Here is a 21,679-nt window from a genome sequence, read left to right as displayed (position 1 = left end):
TTTCCTGCCATGGCAGGGGGTCGGACTAGATGATCTGCTCAGGTCCCTTCCGACCCTAGAAACTATGAATGCAAGACAGTGTAAGGTCATGTAAGCCCCTCTGACGATTGCATTGGTGGCATACAAAACTCTGTAAGACTTTGCTTTGCACTTTGGGTGATATTCAGGTGATGACACTGTATTATAGCTGAACTCTTCAGAACATCTGTGCTTAATCATTTGAAGGCTGGCAAATTTCTAAATGAAACTGTACCTGTTCATTGGCATTGTTTGCCAAATGTACCAGGTGTATCTTGTCATTCTCTTGATTTCCATGGGCAAAGAATGCTACCTCAAGGCTGTGGAAGTGAAGAACCAGCAGCAAAGAGATGAGATTCCTGTCACTTTTCCACTATGAAACGTTGTTTTTCGGGATTTAGAATAGTGTAGTCAAATTTTGTTCCTAACTGCAAAATTGCCGCAGCATATCAAGTCTCGGCATAAGAACACACTTTTTGCTTCTGCAATAACATCAACAGTCTGTCAGGCGTCTTTAAGCTTGTAATGGTGAAAAAAGCAGTAGACGCTAATGCCTTTCTTTTGTATTTGCATCCTTTAAAAATGGCTTTTAGTAAATTGCAATGTAGAGTAATTACAAACGCTTAAGGTTTTTTTGGTCTTTTTGAAGAGAAGCAGTTTACTGTGGTTGCTCAGCTTGTTTTCAATGATTTGTAAGTATTTGTAGATAACTTTTGTAGGACAAGTGCGTGGACTCAAAAAATGTATACTTGTTTTCATAGCAGGAGTTGGCAAATGTCAGAGATCTTGATTATCTTTCACCTTTTTCAAGATCATTGGGCAGGGGCCATCCATTAGGATCAGAGAAGCGTTTTCCACACTGAACATTTTATGAAAGTGGACGGGAAAAAGTGTACAGTAATAGTGTACTTTAGTCTCTCCTCATCTTTCACTGGTAAGGTAGAGTAACAATAAGAAGGGATTTTGGTGAATTTTTGTTTTGTATTGGTGGCAGCATTATGGATAGAGGCATGGTAATAAAGGCTTTTTGTTTCCTATTCAGAGTTCGGGTTAACCCGTGTCCGATTTCAAAAAGCCTTTAAAATGTAAGGCTTGTCTTTTGTCTAATTGCACGGATCTTCAGTGGGAAAGAATTTTTTTTTAACTTGTTAACCATCATTTTGATGCAACTAGGCAACAAATTGTATTTTGAGGCACCATCAAGTTTCTTTGACTTCAGTAGCTTCATGATACAGTTTTACATGTAGGACACTTGCATCTCGGGTAGGCTGCACTCATTCATCTTCAAGAAACAGCTAACAGTTGTAAACATTTTTTAGCCTTTTAATATAAAGTTTTATGTATGGAATAATGAGTATTTTCAAATGCACTAATTTCTAATGTTTATTGCAAACTTTGTGATCTGTATTATAAAACTGGTTTGCTTAAGTTTTGTGTTAGACCTTTTCAGTACATTGTATTGGATATTAGATGAAACAATGGTATCAATGTGTTGGATTTCTTTTAATTAAAATTACATGGAATTGTTGGGAAGCTTACTGTAATCACGTCCTCACTTGCCACTGGTAAATGACTATAAACTAGAAATATTTAAATTATACATAATTGCTAGGTTCTTGACTCAACAATTTAGATAGCTCTAGGGAGAGGGAACGAAAGAGAAAAAATGTTCATTAGAGCTTCGGGATTCAATCCAGTGTATTAAAAGGAATTGGATTATTCGGTTTACAGTGTTCTTAACAGATTCAATTTCAGCCAGAGATAATTGAAGTCTCGTCAAAGCCATGTGCATTGCTAACACATACAGAGAGACATGGCTCCCAAGGGTTCAGTAAAACAATATAGAACAATGTGGAGTAGCTGTTCGGAGATTTAACTGCCATTTCATAGACTCTGCTTTTAATACGTAGTGCAACAAACTTAGGTGAATACCTCTTGTTTAGTTTTCATAAGAATTAATGTTTTTTCAATTTTTTTTAATTTGCTGTTTGATTTAATAACATTTTTTAAAATCAGTAGCTATGTGTTCTAGAAGGCGTCACTTTGTAATAGTGATTCCTCAATGTTTCCATAATAGTACACTTCTAAAATTCTTTATATTCCCTTGTTAAAATTGTTCATAAATATAGGTTTTAATTGGATTTTCCAGTTGGCAGCTAGACCAGGATATGTTCTTATCTGGAAATGTTAATTTTTCTACCTCTTCAGCTTACCATCTTTGTACAGGTCACAGTCACTTTCAGCTAACTGATTTGTTGTCCAAACTAGTTATTGCCAAGACACTTCTGTGATGATTGGCAGTATTTTAGGGGCTCTCCCTGTTTACCAGACAGCTCCTAACACAATACCATGGCCCATGAGCTTTCTTTGTGATGCAGGCCAAGATGGACTTCATTCTATTTTATTTCACACACATGTTTTAATGATGTTTGAGGGTATCAGTTACATAAGACTATGGAAGCTGCTTCCTATTTCACAGAAACCAATAGGAACAGATTCCTCTGGAGGGTCATCGTGACTGTAATTGCAAGACTCTTTTAAAGACTTTTATCTGATTTTAGGGTAAAGAGTCACCTGCTATGAAATCACAACCAAAGTACTTCAGATCCTTCCGGAAGACTAGATAGTTTCTTTTTGGAGCTCATGAGGGAACCATAGGCATTTTGGGAGATTTTAGATAGGAAGAGGAAAAGTGAAATGACAGAGGAGGTGGATTTAAACAGGTTGACTCTTCTAAGAGCAGTACTACTACAGGAATTACAAAAATGACTCTGCCAAGCATCAACAGTGAGTCTCAGCTAAAGGGAAGACTGGTGCCCATTCTAATTTGAATTGTTCCACAAAACTCAGGAAGCTTCCAATTGTTTGTACTATATTCAGTCTGAAGTCTTCTAATAACTATATGATATAAATTCAAACCTCTCTCAGGTTATGGTATTCAGAGGTGCCAAGCGCATTAGTTCTTACCCTAGGTAGAACTTCATGTAAAAGAGTTACACAGATTTCTAAAAAGATTTCAGGATCTGTACCTCGTTAGAAAGGTCACGTGTGTTGTTATTCTTATAGATTCAGGTACTGGTTCCACAGTGGATAACAGCAGCATTGATTTGAACTTGTCCATCTCTAGTTTCCTCAGTAAAAATAAAGACATGCGATCAATATCGTTACAAGTAAGTGTAGACAATGATACATACTTATATTGCGTCTTACACAGTTTGACTCTAAGTCTGATTCTGAGTTTGACCTTCACAACCAGAAATATCAACCAGCCAGACGTGAATCTGGGGGTCTTTAAGAGGAGGCTAGATGTTCACCTTGCTGGGGTCGTTTGACCCCAGTACTCTTTCCTGCTCTGGCAGGGAGTTGGACTAGATGATCTACTTAGGTCCCTTCCGACCCTAGAAACTATGAAACTATGACATTATATGTGTCTAAGAATGTTGTTTGCCTGCCAAAGCTCTATGTAGAAGGGGCTGTTCCAGAAATGCACATCAAACCGGGACAGTAAAAACAGACACTGTCCTGCAGGATGGGGAGTTCAGAATTTAGGGATACTTTAGCTAAGTACAGACACTCAAAAACCCAGAGGCTGAATCAATTAAATCTTTACTGGTTAGTCTAAACTGTGTAGATTGAACCAATAAGCAAGTGAACAGACATTCACTTTTGATTCTGGAAATGTAGCCACATGCCTGCACTGGTTCAGGCCGGAATCCAGGAGGTGCTAGAACACACTTCCCTGCTCTGCTGGAGCAGACAGCTTGGGTCAAGCCTAACCCTTCCATCTTGCAGCGGGGTTGGGGGTTGCGAGAGAGGTGCAAAGCCTCCTGGGATGCTGAGGGACTGTGAAATGACTTGAATTTGGATGGGATCTGGGAGGAAAGTTCAATAAACCAGTTTAACCTAAATCAGTTAAGCCCACTACTATGTCCATCCAGGTTTATCTTAAACTGGTTTTGACCATTTTGATATTGGTTTATGTGCACTGAACTTCTGTTGTGTTACAGATCTGAACCGGTTTCCAATCACTTTTATCGGTTTATGTGGAATTTCTGTCCCTAGCCTCAGTCTCTCAAGAAGAATGGATTCCCTGTACATGTCCTGCAGATCGTTTCTAGTAATCTTTTACTAGTGCGAGGCAAACTAACTTTCATTCAGCTAACAAGGAGGGATATAGAAAATCAAACTGGAAGAGTATATGATTGTGTGAGGAACAATCATACACTCATTTCATTATTGCATGTAAAGAGCATGATAAATGGAAGTGAGACTCTCCAGTATTTCTGATTTGACTGATACTGAAGAAAAAGAAATATCGCAAGTGAGCCTATACTGGTGAGATTTTTAAGGACTATGGAAGGGTTTTAATAATCCTTGGAAAATAAGCCAGTTATTTGATGCTTACTCTGCTTCCAAAGCTTCCTCATCACTACTTGCCATACATTACAGTTGCTTATCTATTGCAGCTTTGCATTTCTTCCTTTATTAAGTATACTGCAACCAAGTGAGACCTGTTAGGTAGATTCCATTACATTTTGATTTAGTAGTTGTTGTGAGGCCTGGAATTTCAACCACTTCAGAACAAAACAGTTTGGGTAAATTCTGAGATTTCCCTGTATTCCGTTAACCTGAAAGATTCCTACTTGTGTTTCTGGAGTGGCTCATAACTCATGCCTGGGCTGTCACTTGTCTATAATTTTTGTTCTTGAAATTTGAACATGGTTCCATTAATATTTAGTAATAACTAGAGGAATGCACACACACATGCATGCACACTATTTCTAGATTATTTTCCAGTAAGTTTCTTCAGATAAGATGTTTAATCTTCCATAGAGGAATTTAAGTACTTTGTATTTTTATGCATAATGGAAGTAGAGAAAAGCTTTTTCCAGTATCAATATAGGGAATCACCCACTAGGGCCACTTTGACAACTTCTTAGAAAAGGTTTTCATAATGAAACAGATTATCAAACTTTGAAGGCTCCTTAGACACTCTCCAACCAGATCTTGAAGGTCACTGAAGAAATGATTGCAAATGTTTTAAGCACAGTATGTCACAGTCTGACTGCAATTTCTTGTGCTGCAGTATTTTTTACATTTGCAAATAGACAAAAATCCCAGTATTTTGCTTTGAGTCTTTTTACTTGTATCAATAATTTCTAATGGAGTGGTGAAAGATTTAGAAACTATATAGGTTGTAAGTGTTCGTGGTTAACATTTTGGTGTAATGAGGTGGAGTCAATAAGGAATAGTGCACATACTATTTAGCATTTTTGTTGCATCTTTAAGCCAATGACTGCAAAGTACTTAGGAAAATTAAAAGATTAGGCCTCCACATTGCCCCTGTGAGAGAGGGAAGTATTATCCACGTTTTATAGGAGGGGTAAATAAAGCACAGAGAGGTAGAGTGATCTACAGAAGGTCACGCAGAGGCATCAAGTTTGCAGAACAGGAGGGAGCAAAAGCAGGAATTCTTTCATCTTCTCATTTGCTGGGATCTTCTAAACCATGGAGCCTTGATTCTTTTCCCCTTTCTTTCACTGCCCCACTGCAGTTTGAGGAGCTGGGAGCTAGGAACAGGGAATGGGTGGCCCTCTCCTTTCCAGCTTTTCCTGCTGCCTTTGGGCTATGTTGTGGTTCCAAAAGCAAAACAAAGAGATGTTCAAGAAATGTTGTTATCTATTATCCTTTGCCGCAGGTGCAAAGTAGGTGAAGCTGCTTGTGTCCAGACTTCTCAAATGTAGTGGCTAGGCACAATCTAGCCTTTGGAATTAGTATAGATTTTTTTTCCAGGTTGACATAAAAATATTATTTCTCAGAACTTATTACTTGGCTGGTGGCTTTATCTAATCCTGTGTCTGCAATACACCAAACACAGATATTTTAAAATAAAAATGTTACTTTCCTGTCTCATCAGTGCTTGGAGAGATTATGGATTAACATACTACTAATACTTGATATTCTCCATAGTACTTGCCTACTGATTCTTTTTCTTGGAAGACATTTTCCAATAAGTACAGAAATCATATCTTTTAATCATATTGTTCATTTCTACATTGAAATACTTAGAACTGTTGATCATCATTTCTGTATCATGAGCTCTGTGAGCTTTTTGTAGTGATGCACTCTGTGAGTTTTGATTCAAGGCAGGGAGACCAGATTAGTATAGCATTCCAACTTTTCTAAAACTCTCGCAAAACCAATCACATGAGATACAAGTCAGAGATCTTTTGGACAAGGAAGAATTGGGCTCAGATAAATGAGAAAAAAAAATCTGGTTTATCATTTTGAAAACATTCAGAGGAACAATTAGCATTTTCTTAGCCTGTGATCACTGATAACCCAGTTACTACATGCCCATTATTCAACAGGAGACGTCTACAGTTTTGTGGTATTGCTTTGAAAGCTGAAATGTAGAAAAACAGTTTAAATTAGAAATGAAAAGGCACTTTGCTCTTGTGATGTGAACCTTTTATAAGTGACGTAAGCACTTCAGCTCTTTCTGTATTTTCAGGTGGATAGTATATTAACTCCACAACTAGAAAGAAAAAAAATATTATTTGCATTAGAGCATTGTCTTCTGCATCACTCGTTAAGGATCTCTCGTTTGACAGGGTATGTCTGCTGGGTTGCTCCACTTTTGGTTGTTCTTTCATTCTCCCTGAGGTTCCCAAAGTAATTGCTGAATTTTAAGCATATGAGTGGTCCCATTAACTGCAGTAGGGCTGTTTGTGTGCGTTGCTGTTTGGTGCCTATATATGGCCAAAAATACACTGTAGCGATGGTTGGGGGAGCATGCAGAAATGAGACCTCAATTTACATCTTTATTTCAGAGGGGTTCTCGTGGTACGTTCCCTTCCAGCATTAGAGAAGAATACCCTTTCATCATCTCGGTTTTGGGGGACAGTAGGTGAAACCAGTCGGCTGAAGGCTCTGGTCCAGAAAACGTAACATTGTCAACGCAGAACTTCGGACAGTACCACTGATGTATTGGTAGTGTCGTCATGAAACGATGTATTTTGCTAATGTTAAATCAACCTGCGGAGATTGAGGCAAGGAAGGAGGAACCACCGCCCCCCTTGGTGCCCAGTGGACAAAAGAATACGTGATAAAAGCAAATGGAAGGCAAACACTGTACGTCTCAAGTATGCCAAGCCCACGCATGTGATTACTGAATTAGCCAAAGTACTCAGCATTCTGGCTAATGATTCCTAAATTAGGAGAACCGTGCTTTGAATCTTTTACAAGAATAAACAGATTTTCTATCAGTAATGGAAAGTAACAGCAGTGGGCTTCCTCACTCAGGACTGGTAAACTTGTTGTAATATAAGGTTTACCAGAACAATTCAGATTGTTTCCTAGGACAGGACAAGGACAGAGTGACTCTGCTCGGTTATCTCACCTCCCCCACCTGTAAAACCAGGCGTGTCTGAATGTCTGTAGCATTTCAACTTTCAGAACCACCACTGCAGAAGAAGCTGTTTAGAAGGACAACTTTCAAAGAAGGGAGTTTAGGAAGTCAGAGCCTATCTAGCTTCATGTAAAGTGTTTATAAGGTGCCTATTACTTTCCAGTCAAGACAGTCCCGAGGCTGCTGTGACCATTTGGGCACCTTAGATGCTGTAACAACCCTCCCAGGTTAGTTGAGTTGCTTTGTATCATTGGTGAATCTTCGGGCAGAGCGACCTGGTGGTACCCATCTCCTCTCCAGGTATGGACAGCCGTTGGCTCGCAGGGAGCTCATCCGCCCACTAACAGGTCTTGTTTTCAGTGCTGCTGGGTGCCCACACACCCTCCTCACCCAGGCTAGCCCAGGTGGGGGCGCCGGTGTAGTTGTCGGCAACCCAACCATGGGACAGGCTGTACTGGTTTACATGGTACCAGATAGTAGAGCAATAGGCCTCTCTTGGTCTGCTATATAAAAATATGAAATAAAACATTTTGTGTGCAATGCTAGTAACACATCATACAGTTGACTGTTGAGCTAAAGGGAGATGGGAAAGCGAGATTGAAGGTGTTCTTCTGGCCCAGTGATGCAGCTTTCACTTTATATTGTTGCCAACCTGTTCTAATTTGGGTGCCTTAAGGTGATTTGAAAACTTGCAATTTTTTATTTGGTATTTTTTTTCTTAATTGAAACTATTTCAAACCACTCTTTAACTATAGGTACATAAATCTGAATACTAAGGCTCTCGTTATCTTTTCAGTAGAATGTCCTGGATAAATGCTAGTGACGTTGGCCAAAATTATATATTTGAACTACAGTAGTAATTTCCTTAGATGAAAAATTTAAGTGATTTTCTAGACTGGGACTAGAGAACTGCTATTGATGTAATTTTTACATTCCTTAAAGAAATACTGTTGCCACATTTAAAGTTTCAGAAACATCCCCTTTTCTGTGATTCTTTTTATTATTATTTTATATCTCTGGCTCCAATCTTTTATTGCTTGGGATTTTACCTATTTTTCTTTCACTCGAGGCCTCATCTTGCAAACTTCAGAATGATCTCAGTTTAGGGATTATGTCACAGAAGTTGGTTATAAACTTGTGTTTGCGACCTCAGCATTTGTAGGGCTGTGATGTCATAAGCGATAAAGCAGAAAATAAATCGACAAGATTTTGTTTTTGTACAACTGTTCCTAGTCATAAAATGAATCAGAAGAACCCAAAAAAGTAGCAAATGTAGGAAGTGTTCACTGAATCAGATTGTAGGCACTAGGTCTGGAGAAAACGAATAGGGGTATACTTGGTTCATAACTGACCAACAGCGTTCCAGAGGCACCGATTCAGAACTCACAATATCCTTTTTAAAATCTGGACTGTGTTCTAATAGAATTTGTGTGAATCATGATGTGGTAAATACGTCCTTGGGGACATCAGTAAGGAACAGTTGCATCAACTAGTGCCTGCCTTTCTATGGAGATCTGATTATGGTGTACAATTACAAGCAGCATTTTCGACATGGTTACCGTAAAGGTTACAAGCACTCTTTGGATCTGAAATTTCATTCTGGAGCAAGAGGTCCCCAGGGGCTGGTTTCATTTATTTAATTACATTGTACAAGACTTGGGTAATAGTTTTAGATCAAAGTATAAGAACCTACTTCCAGGCAAATGTGTAGTATAATTCAAAGTGGTAAATTGCTAAACTCTTTAACATTTGTTTCATAGGACAGAATGATATAGAGACATAGATTGAAATGAAATAGGAAAAGAATTCAATCCTTATATTAAAATCATAAATAATCAAATGGAAAATGTAACTTGCTTAATTTTAAAAGCATAAGATCTTTTTTGAGAGGATTCTGCTATAACACTAAATGAAGTAATTCATAGAAAGCCTTTTTTTTCTTTTCTGGCTGCCATGTAACAAAGAGGCTGTGTAATATTTTAATAAAATCATTTTGTTGCAAAGGAATCTGTACCTGCACTGAGGTACGAATGATTTAATTTTTTCAAAGCTGTCCTTAATTAAGTTTTGTCATGATTACAGACTATCTGCACCTTTTTGGTCTTTTTGTGTGCACCCCGTTCACATGGTCCTTATGCTCGTGGAGTTGGTCTGTGGGCTGCAACCTTCCTCCTTCCCAACCATTTAAATGACGCAGGTCCAACTGCATTTGGTATCTATCAGCTCTTTCACGCAGGGAACCCCTGACCAGTCAGTTGATTCAAGTGAATCAAAACCAGTTTCTCTTAAACCAGTCATCATGGATTCATTCCCTCGGGGTTCCAAACTTGAGTAAAGCAAAGGCTATAAACAATAAGAGGCCTAGATATCTGGATCTGTTTCAAAACATAACTTAGAAAAATTGGCAGGGAAAGATTATCTCAAGCCAGCTGACCCCCTGTCTCTGTGTAAGAGAAATACACCATCATGTTCATGCCATGTCAGCTTTTGTTCCTACTTCGGGGACAGTCTCTGGTCACCCATGTAGTTCCTACTCTTTGGGCATGTCTATACGTTCATTAATGTGTTGTAGGTACAGCGCATTAAGTTCAGTACTTGTATAATCAAGTACTACATGAATGCTCAGTACCTGGCATTACTGCACAGTAGTGCCAGTGCATGCTTTTGTAGAGATGCTGCTGCACGGTAGCCTAATGCCACACAGCGTATTAAAACTGTTTGTGCTGTGACACGCCACTGCGCAGTAGCATTAGGCTTCTGCGCAATCAGTGTCTCTTGTAGACACGCTCTTTGAGCATGGAGTCTTTTAAGGCTTGTTTCTTCTAAATCTTGGCAAAACAATGGTTGTATCAGCGCTGGTGCAGAGGACCTGCCTCTTCACATCTATGAACCTGGGTGCTGTTTTTGCGTATGAGTGGAGACGGCTCTTTTGTAGGCTATTGTTTTACCTTTAATAATCCGTTTGATCTGATCCCCAAGCTGGCCATTCATTGTTTAAATAAAACAAAAAACAAGCAAATGCAGGTATTTCCAGATCATCATACGTACGTATATAGCCTTTTTTTAAAATACATTTCTTTTTCTTAAATCGAGAAAGCAATTTTATTTGATCCTCCTCCTAACCTGCAGTTGTTGGATAGTTTTCCTTCTTCCTGTTACTGAGATTTGTGTTTGAGGTATGACACAATTGCTCTGTTCACCTTTGAGTTTCAAGGGGAAAAGAGAGGGAGGCAGGGAAGGTGTGTATGCGTGCATGCACGCGTGCATTTTCTCTATTTGTAAGAGCTCTCTGTGAGGTCTGCTATCTTGTGTATTTTTATTTCTTCAGTAACAAATGATGAAGATTCAATCATTCTCTTGGCTGAATGAAAAGTTTGACACGTCTCAAAACTTAAAGCTTCCTTGTCTTTCACCTTCTTAAAATATAGTCTTTCTAAATGTATAATACAAGTACAGTACCTTTTAATATTATTTCAACTTTTACTGTTTGGAATAGGAGAAAAGACCTAAATTGCTCCCCCCTCCCCCCAGCAAGAATTAAAAATAAGGCTCAATTTGGTTTAAAAAAGGCCCTCTTACAAAGGAAAGAAAGAATGGGCAAATGAAGGAACTATCAACTTTAGGTTTCTCTTTAGTACCTGTGAGTGTAATCTTGAAGTACTTTGTCCTATATTTAAATTTTACAGCTACATCAGCAAATATTTAGGAGGGAGCTGATCAGACTCCACGTCCCAGATTCAGTAAGTGTAGTTTCCCTATTCCATGCTCTAGGGAGCTAGTTAAATCAATTACTATAATAGAACGTAAATGCTGGACGTTAGACATGTGCTAAAGTGCCTTGCTTAATCGGGGCCTGTGTGGCTATATCAGTTATGTAGTTTATACTTGCATCCTGCCTTTTGCCAGTCAGGCTGAGTCAGGCAAAACTGTCTTCTAACTGTTCATATTGCATTGCTATAAACGCACTCTAACTTTGAATACGCACATCTTTGGATATGGAAATTCCTCATATATGTTTGGCAGTAGGATTTATAAAGTCATGGTACTGGTTTCCTAACAGCACACAGATAGGTGCCATTCTAGTAACTGGTTTGTGGCGCCTCGTTGTTTTTACTTGTCCTTGCTCCACAGCACTACTTGTCACAAGATAGGAAATGGTTTTTAACCCACCATCACATGAGACTTCCAACTCCAGAAGCTCTTTGGCATCAGTCATGGATGCCCTGGATGAGCCACCTCTGTGGGGCCACCTGTTTATGCTTTGGGGTAGGCCGTCCGAGAGAAATATGACTGTTTTCTGTGTCTTTCTGAAAAGTGAAAGTGAATGAGGATACTGTATTCATGGCAGACATAAAGAATCTTGCAGTTGCTATCTAAATCCCATGTACATCCCAGCAGCTGTAGAGCAGAACAAGGATTAGTTGGCCTTCCAGCTCTAGTACAATCAGTAATGGTTGCAGAGCTTCTGTGTGAAGTAGCAGGTTCTCCAGCAGCTGTGCGAAGAGCTTGCTCCAACCTCTAGTACGAGAGTACGTGGCTCGGCTTGTATGAGTGTGGACATGGCTTGCTAGTGTTGTCTGAACAGTAGATGCCCGTGCCTAGCCAGTTCGTTTCTGGCAAATTGACTAACTCTCTGGTTGCCAGCGAGATGAGTTTTGTGACGCTGATTTAAAGTGATTTACTCACAAGTGTTTGTCGTTAGAAATGTGCTTGAAAGAGAAGCTACCTGGTTTTTAGAAGATGCCAGACTGCAGGAACCACTGCTGGAATGCTCATGCCCATAGCCCGTCTTCCTAAAGGAGAAGGGGAACCTGTTCATCAGAAGGAAGTACTTGTCCCAGGTCCTGCCCACATTCATGAACACCAACTGGATAAGTACTGGCAAGATTATCAGGTGTTCACATGTTGAAATTGTTATCAGTACAGTTTCAATGAAAAATATGATGAATATGTATGAATCTTACCTGGACCACGTGGGCTGTGGGGGGAAAAAATCAGGCACGTTACTGGTGCAGGTTGCTGGTGAAAAACATGGACTAGGAATGCTAAAGGTAAGATGAGACTGCCTACAAAACGGTTTGGATGCAAATGTGGAAAGTGCCATTGATATGTTTGGGGTGCTGATTGCATCCTGCATAACATCTGCGAGGCTAGAGATGAATATTTTCACATGGAGCAAACCCAGGAAACTGATGACTTGCTTAACCAGTTCACACAACCAGAAAGTGCACCCATCTATACTGGCACAGGTTCAAAGGAGACAAGGGAAATTAGGGATGCCATATGTGCTCCCCTCCTGGCCACGCAGGGTGATATTAATGAGTAATTCATTGCAAATGCAGGTGGTGTCTTCTTAATTATACTTTTCTATGTGGCCTGTTATGCTAATTTTTTTCAATAACCTTTGTATGTTTAATTTTGAAATACAGTAGAGTGCCTAGAAGGAGGAACTGCTCTAATTTTGTACAAGAGACTCCCTAAAAATTAATTTTATGTTCCCTATTGGATAAAGCCTTTTTGTTTTGTTTTGCTTATTATCAATTTAAAACTTAAATCTCTGCATTTGGCTTTGGACTCATGGGGTATTGTATAATTTAATTTTCAAACTGATTGGTTTTGTGACACTGTAATGAAATGGTTGTATGTAGATGTGGATACATTTTCCTTGCAAACCGTTTGAAAACAACCGGTACTACTCACAAATAGTAGTTTATTGTGCTGGCAAATATCAAAAGCATAATGTAGCTACCTGTTAACCATTATAAAGGATCCTTTTCAAAGAAGAGTAAGCCAAGGTGGAAAACTAGCATTACACCCGTTCCTTTTATAGTGTAACAAAAGTGGGTGAAATCCAGCAGCCTCCATGGTAATGGCATCCAGTCCCTATTGTAAAGAATCAGAGAAGCAGGGCTGGTGGGGACCTCTGGCGGTCATCTAGTCCAACCCCCTGCCTGAGCCAGGATCCTGCCATCCTGATTATAGGTCCGTAATCTCGTAGTAAAAATACAGTCAACCCTGACACAACACAAGACATAACACCCTAACCTGCCACAAGTGGGGGTGGGCTGGACTATGGCAGCCAACATCCTGCTTCTGTAAAGGTTGTTAATATGTGCTCAGGAGATCCCAGGAAGAGGGCAACGATGCCCCCACTAGAAAGGAAGGCAAACCCTCCCACAGTCCGTACCGGTCTGACCATGGGGTAAAAGTACATCCTGACCCCAAAAATGGCAGGTAGTTTGATCCTGAGCAGAGGGACTAGACCCTTTAGCCAGGAACCTCTGGTTTTAAGTCCCAGCAGGAGCATTGGCATTGGCACACTCCAGTGGTCAAAATCCTCAGCTGTGGCTGACGCCATCACCCAATGCCTCAGAGGAAGGCTCGATTTTGAAATATAAGCTTTATTTGGAAATAAAAAAAGAACCCCGGACACATGTAGCAGCATTCCCTCCCAGGCCTATGTGGCAAGCAGCAAATCTTAGAATCATAGGGAAGTGGGGCTGGAGGGGACCTCCAGAGGTCAGCTAGTCCAACCCCCTGCCTGTGGCAGGATCATCCCTATCCAAGCTACTGTCTGAACTCTGCATAAGACTACTGTCGAGCCTGACACAAGACGGACCTAACACCCTAACCTGTCACAGGTAAGACAGGCGAACTATGACAGACAATGTCCTGCTTCTATGAAATATTGTGAATATATGCTCAAGCGATCCCAGGTAGAGCCAAAAGCATGGGAAATACTAGGGGTGTGCAAAACGGGGCACATTCAATTCGGTTTCAGGCCGAATTGGGGACAGTGATTTAATTTGTCAATTCGGATCACTGTTCCTGATTTGATTTGGCCAAATCCAAATCTGAAGATTTGATGCTGATTAGGAGAATCAGCCCTTTGGCCATAGATGCAGCTTTAAATTTTTTTCTACATACCTCGAGGTACCAGGCGTGGCTCATGAATGCAGCAGTGGTGGGGTGGATGGAGCATCCCACAGGAGTGCGGGGGTCCCTCCCACGTGCTTGGCGGCAAACCTGGAAGTGGACCAGAAGTACTTCCAGTCCATTTCCGGGTCCACTGGGGAGCACACTGGGGGGGCCCCCCACACTCCCCAGCTCAGCGATGGGCCTTGGGGCAACCCTGGGTGCTCCCCAAGACCCAGGAGGCACCAGTCACTGAGCCGGGGCAGTGCGGGGCCCTGCATGCTCCCTGGCGGACCCGGAATCAGACCTACTGGGCTGCGGCTTCAAGCCATTGGTCACCATCCTCCTCCCTGCAACAAGAGAGAAAAGTTGCTTTCCCTCTTCTTTATGGCAGCCCTTCAAGTATTTGAAGACTGCCATCGTTTCCCCTCTCAAGTGTCGGCATCACCCCTCTCATTTTTGTTTTCTGTCACTGCATTTGGGAAGCAACGAGCACTTTTGCTCAGGTACCGAGTGTCTGGGCATTATGTAGTACATAAACACAGAGCAGTTCTTGGAATTGCACAAAGGAATGGGAGACGTTTCCAACTGTGGAACAGGCTGCAAGGTGTGATATTGCAGGGGGGAGACCTGAAGACCAGGAATTTGCACCTACACACATGTATTTGAGCTCCTGTTAACTATACGTGTACAGTTCTGCCTCCTTTTCAGGAATCGTGGGGCTCCGACAGACGCAGTGAGGCTGCTCCAACATGCTGTAAATCCAGCACATCAGAGCAGACTTGATCAATTAACTGAGTCTGCCAGAGCACAGAAATTAATGTGCTTCAGCAGCTTTCAGTGTCACGTGTATCAGTGTCCCCATGCTGAAAAATAATGGCAGGGTGCTTTAAACTAAAGCTTGTTCCATAAGCTTTAATTCAAAGCACCCCACTGCCATTTTTTGACATGGGGATGCTGATGCATATGACACTCAGGTGCTTTTAATTAGTGCAGTTTGCTAATTAAAGTGTCCCCTTCTAAATACTCTTAGTAAGTGTCTGGTTCTGCTCTTCCTGTGCCTATGGGATTTCCTTGTAATCCACATCCCTCACTGCTCCTCCGATGACCTTCTGATTAACCTGGTCATCTGTGCTTTTCTTTAGTTCCTTTCTTAGTTGTGGGACCAGATGGATGGCTGGTCCTTCAGATGTCAAAATACCTTTAGAAGCTGTGAGAGATGGAAGCAGGTGTTACTTGTTTTGGACTGATGGGGGAGGGACGATAAAAAGAAAACCCTCCTCACTTTATAGGAGGACAGTTGGAAGAGTGGTCTCTAGAATAAAAGCAGTAATAAGATACAGCCTCTGGTATCAACTGAAAATATGTGGGAGCCTTGTGAGCGTAGAGCTTATCATGGACAGAGTTTAAAGACAAAAAAGCAGCATATTCAAGTGGCACAGTCCACTTCAGATAGAGCTTGTATTGACCCACAAGGTTTCTGCTTTAGCTGTATTTACTGATTTAGTTTTTCTTTATCAAGAGACAGATTGCTTCTTGTACCTTTGCTGCATCCTGTTTTTCTTTCATTGAGGAAATGTTTCTTGTCTTCTTTCATTACCAACAGTCTTATGCTGATGTAGTTTATTTCCTATTTTGTGGGGATTTTTACTTCCTATTTTATCTGTTATAGTTTAAATATGCTATTAATTATCTTGGGAGTCTTTCCTCTGGAGGTCTCAGCTAAGGATACATATTAAAAACCCCTCAATTTTAAGGAATCTATTTGTAATCCCTGTTATGTGACTAAGAATGCTCCCAGCGACCTTGTACCCCTCCTTCTCAATCGCTCCGTATTATGTCCGGCCAGGGATTTATAGACACAGTATGGGGAAATAGAAACAGTTTATCTTGTCGGTGGTATTTAGGAGCACTACTGAATACCAAAAGGCAATGTTTACAAATGTTCACTGGCCCAAGCATGACCATATCCATCTTACTGATAACCTCCGGGACCATTTTACCACTGGGTAGGACTATTAGCCTAAAGAAACTGACGATTAAGAAAATCAATATCAAGCTGGGAAGGCTCGTGAAAAATATGGAATTTTTAACGTAGATACCCATTTTTGGTCTTATTATGAGATTCTTCTTTCTGATGTCTTTGCTGATGATTTGCATTGATTGGGCACATTTCTCACATCCGTAAAGCCCCATTCAGCCCCCAGAATATTTCTTGGAAAACTTATCTGTTCAAGAGCTGTTCTTTGGCAAATGTCTTTCTTTAGAAGGTGTGGGGAGGGGAGAAATCTCAGCATTCTGGTAGGAAGGTTGAAAACGCTGCAGTTTTTCTAAAAGACAGTTTTTCAGAGCAGAGACCTGGACAGGTTTCCTTTTACAGATTGCCAGTTACCCCTTAGTGATGGGGAGTGATTGCTAATGAGTGCTGTGAGGCTCTCAATCCATTCATTCCACACAGCTCCAGCCCCTGAGTGATTAAGTTTTGAGCGCTGACTAAGAAAGCCAGCCACAGCTTCTTGCTGGAAAGTAGTACAGAGCATTAAGCCTGTTAGAGTGAACAGTCTTGAGCTCTAAAACTGTTGTTCGGTTTCTCTTGATCTGAGTAGGTTCTAGCTCTTGCTTTGACTGTCACCTGTTTGGCTTACTTCTTGGGCATAGCCTTTTTCTTTCAAATATCTCATCACAGAAACAGCACATCATGGTCCCCGTACGCTAGGCTCTTTGGGGCCAGTGCTGCTTTTAAGACCTTCCAACAACACCCAACACTCCAACTTCATTTACAGGTTTTCTCTTGAGGGGGAAAATTCAAACGTTACTTTTGCATTAACTAAAACCTTTGCACAAGGATTTCTGTAAACAAATGCAGGGCATTAAAGATTAAGATTCAAGCAAAGCGATAGAATACCTGCATACTACTTCCTGCTTCGGTTTCCTCACCCTTCTTGAGATCTCTAAGACGTGATCAGAGACTTCTAATGATCCCAGGATTCTGCCTGTCACTATTCCTACTTAAAGCTGTCTTCTCTTCTAAAATATTTATTCTCTCTCCCTCTCACCCATGTAGTCAGTGTCCATGGGCTGGAATTCTGCTGCATCTCCTTTTCCTTCTTACCTTCTCCTGCCCAGCTCTGCTTTCTGGTTCTGGTCTTTTCTTTCACTAAAATTACTGGTGAGATCACCTTTTATAGATTTGCAGTCCCCTGTGGGATGCTGATAAACCTTAGAGTCCCCATCAAATCAGTTGCTAAGTTACCAGACTACCTGCATGGACTGGTTCTTGTGGATAGCAAATCAATTCGCTGAACGAAGGTGCCAGCATTTGAGTAGAAATCAGCAGTTTTTAACAGCCCTTCATTGCTAGCTCTGTGTCAATACGTCTTGTAATTTCAGTCCAAGATGGAGGTAGAAATAAGACAATTGTCCTTCTTATTGTCCTTCCTACAAAAGGAAGGACAAACCAGCCTTGCAGTCTGAGGATGCAAAACTCCGTATGCATTTATAGCAGATAGAATTTTTGAGTTGTACATAGTTCTCAAAATATCGCATGGCTTCTTTTTCTTCAGGAGTGGCTCACTCTTGGGACTTTGGTGGGAAATCAGGCTATAATGCTCAATTGTCTTATTTCTCATTAACATTACTTTGTAACTCCCCGCTCTCTTTTAAGATCAGCGAAGAAACCAAGACAGGAGACCATCCAATCTTCATATAATAGGAGGTAGAATAAAGACAGGGTTATGTGAATAGCTTCATTTATGTAAATAGAATCATAGACAATTATGGTTGGCAGGGACCTCAGGAGGTCACATCTAGTCCAGCCCCCTGCTTAAAGCAGGACCAGGACCAGCCCCAACTAGATCATTCCAGACAGGGCTTTGTCAAGTTGAACCTTAAAAACCTCCAGGGATGGAAATCCCAACGCTGCTAGAGACTTTGGGCACAGGCAGAAATGCAGTTCCTGGGTCTAACTCCTGGCACTTCACAGAAAGTTCCATGATTTAGATCAATCCTCCTAACTCAATAGACATTAGCTGTTGGGGCAGAAGGGTAGGGGAACAAGCCCCAATTTGGAGTTGATATAGAGAGAGAGGCTGCATCTCTGCAGCCTCTTCCCCTTGCTCCCTCCCCTCCCCCCAGCTCCTGTGCTGACTCAGGATGGGAGGGGGAGAAGGCAGGGGAGGGAGGTCCGTTCTGGGGTTCCCCCAGCCATGCTGGGGGTGGGCTGTGGATTGGAGCCACGTCCCCTCCCCCCCACCAGGTGGGCAGCTCCAATCCATGCACCCCGTTTCCAGTGCAGCTGAGGAAACATCAGAATGGACCTCCCTCTCCTGCCTTCTCCCCCTCCCGTCCTGAGTCCTACATATTGTACAAGTTAATAAACCACTTTCTGTTTAGATGCTTAATGACTATGATTAGATAGGAAATGACAACACATCCTGAATTGGTTTTTAAGGATGTAATATGTTGAAAGGAACAAGTCTTTCTTTTGATTTAACACTGCACATCCATTGAAAGGATATAACATTACTCGTTAACGTACAGAAACCATTCTGAAGGCAGTGTTCTAGCCTTAGCATTATGATAGCCATAATATTATATCATCTTGGAATGCATTAGAAATCTTTTAAGGGAATTCTTGAATCTTCTGGGATTGTTTTATGAAAGCTAATGGGAATATATGAGCATCCATTAATTTCAAAATCATTTAACTATGAAATATGAGAATCCTAAGCATATCTGTATTCAACAATTAAATGTTGATCTCAGGACAGTCTGCTTGAGGTTGCAGTTACAAGGTTCAATAAGAAAATGACATTGTATTCATTAAACACATATCAAATGGGAAAACCCCAGTAGGTTGTTTATCACTGAACCCTAAAGAATATCTCGGGCTATTAAAATAAAATACTGAACAATGAAAAAAGCGCGTAAGAGAATGGCTTTTTAAGCATTTACTTGTCATTGAGATATGTGATGGTGACTTTTCCATTAGCAAAGATAACTGCAGTCCATTTTCTCAAACTTATCAAAGAAATAAAGTTTCCCGAAACTATAAAATGGCAGAAAGAACACAATAAACATATAAACAAAAGAACACTTCTTGAGCACCGTCTGCCTAGCTACGAAATACAAAACATCTCTGGTTATCCATCAGTGCTTAAATTAACCGGGTAATAACCTTTTTTTTCCAAATAGACAAATGCATATAAGAATTTTATACTCTGTTTCAAATTCACCTTGGATATAAGTTTAATATGCACATCAAAAGGAAATGAGAATCTAAGCAAGCACCCAAGTACTTAAATTCCTGCACAGAGTTTAAAAATACCCCATCAAGGAAATGAATGCTGATAGAGCCTAAGAATGTTCTGATTTGCATCCACTGCCAAATAACATACACAGGGGTTTTTAGGCTTTCAAAGCAGCATATTCTTTTATTTTTTAAGGTTAAAAGCTGGCAAAATCAGATTATAAATCTTGTAGTAGTAGATACTTAAATTAATACAACTGAGATGATGATAAGGTGTCATTATTATATCCATATCATTTTAGTGCCAAACAAAAATTAGGGAGCTCATATAAAAATGGAAATTAAGGGACTGAAATGGACTCTTATGGGTATTTTTTATTTCTGTGTCACTACAAAATGAATTTAAAAAAAAGTCCTACTTTTTTGTAATTTCAGGTATTGGGGTTTCATCTGTTATAGTTGTCAAACAATAAGGGAGTAAAAGGCATTAAGGCATGCTGGCTCTTAGGAGCACAACAGCAAAGGTATTCTAGTAGATGTGGAATGTTCTGGGTAGAATTGTAAGGATGTCTCCTGCAGGGTAATGCCGAGAGCTGTCCTATTACCCCCTTTTCACACTGATCAGTATTACCCACATTGTCCTGGTGGCATTACTCAGGTAGGTAAGAACAGTTCAACTTTGAAAAGGGTTGCAGAAAGGTTTTGATTGGAGCATTCTGCAAGAGTTTCTTTTTTCACTATATACTCCAGCTGTATACTTCTCTTGCTCGCTCAAACCTTGGGATCTGCACAAGGCGAATAATACATTTCCATTTCTATGGGCCAGATATCTTTGCCACATAAAACAGCAGGTTCTTCTCCTAGATCCTAAATATTTTTGTCAGATTGGTAACAGAAAAAGAGATGTATATTAATTTGAACCAAAGGGATTTAATACACAGAATCATGAAGGAAAGATGTGGAAAAGACCTGTTAGATCCAGCAGTCTATCATCTGGCAAATTCAGAAAAGCATCCGATTTCTTAGCCAGAGTTCAAATACTGGATGTTTTTAATTCTGGCTTCAGAGATTCCTCCTTTTGACCAACCATGATATGATTAGGAGTTGTGTCCTTTTACCAGCGTATTCCTAAGGGTTATTTTTTTTTCCATATGCATTTAACGTAATAGTAGTTTTGCACCAAGGGAAGAAGAGTCATTTTCTTAATTGGAAGAAGATCTACAGATCCATGATGGTGGGTCTCTGCTAGGTAGGTATAACCTTGGAGGCAAACCAGAGGTGCCAGTCAGAGGCTTGGGGTGTGTGGCTTTGCCTCTGAGAAACTTCCTATCTTTCTATCTGCCTTTTTATTAATAGGCAGGTAAACTAGCTCTTCCCTACTTCAGAGCAAATTCTACCAAAAAAAAAATAAAGTTAAAGCCTTTGATTGGCTTAATATATAAAGGCTGGTGTAATTTACTTTTATTAGCAAAAATGATTCCTTTCTTCCTCATAGTTTTTGGGATTCTTTATGGAGTGCCACGTGCAAAAGAAGACTGTGAAGAAAAGGGAAACCAGCACTTCCCTGCTCTTGGTTTCAGAAATCCAAACCCCTTCCAAATCCTCAGGCTAGTGCAGGAATTCCTACTCCCCAAGCAGTGTTGAGGAAGCAGCAGCCTGAGCAGCAATATGCCTGTGCCAGGTACAGACAGTGGCCCTGGGCCTAGCATAAGCAGCATCAGCTTCCTTCTCTCCACTGCTTGAATGGTGCACAGGTTGGAGTGCAATGTCAGGACCACAGGAAACTTGCCACCCAGCTCCTTGAACTCAGCTCACTGCACTGACAGTTGACTACAAAGTGGCTATACATCAGGGGTGGGCAAAATACAACCCGCAGGCTGGATCCGGTTCACCAAACACTTTCCTCCAGCCCACGGCTCCCACCAACAAATTGTGCCCCATCCAACCCTTCCACCCAGGAGGGTGGGAGTGAGGTGCCCCATGTGTACACCCCCCAAAACAATATCCTGTTGTGCCTCACTTCCACCAACACCGTGGGCAGAAGGACTTCCGGTCCACTTCCGAGTCTGCTGGGGAGTGTGCTGGAC

The 21,679-nt window shown here is 40.8% G+C and overlaps 1 protein-coding gene and 1 long non-coding RNA gene across 4 annotated transcripts in view; both read left to right on the top strand.

The window, feature by feature from the left end:
* Positions 1-3,789, top strand: part of LOC109314712 — a 14,642-nt gene extending 10,853 nt beyond the window's left edge. The window contains exon 3 of the long non-coding RNA XR_002102346.1: positions 3,775-3,789. This is a non-coding gene — a long non-coding RNA (uncharacterized LOC109314712). The remainder of the gene's footprint in view (positions 1-3,774) is intronic.
* The window catches only part of SDK1 (sidekick cell adhesion molecule 1), a 667,914-nt gene that overhangs the window by 169,131 nt on the left and 477,104 nt on the right, over positions 1-21,679 (top strand). The gene's annotated exons all lie outside the window — the stretch shown is intronic.

The sequence above is a fragment of the Crocodylus porosus genome, unplaced genomic scaffold (genome assembly GCF_001723895.1).
Source record: "Crocodylus porosus isolate Cpor-Errol unplaced genomic scaffold, CroPor_comp1, whole genome shotgun sequence".
In the NCBI taxonomy this organism is placed as follows: domain Eukaryota; kingdom Metazoa; phylum Chordata; order Crocodylia; family Crocodylidae; genus Crocodylus; species Crocodylus porosus.
The sequence above is the reverse complement of the archived record's forward strand: the minus strand, read 5'-3'. Positions and strand labels throughout refer to the sequence as shown.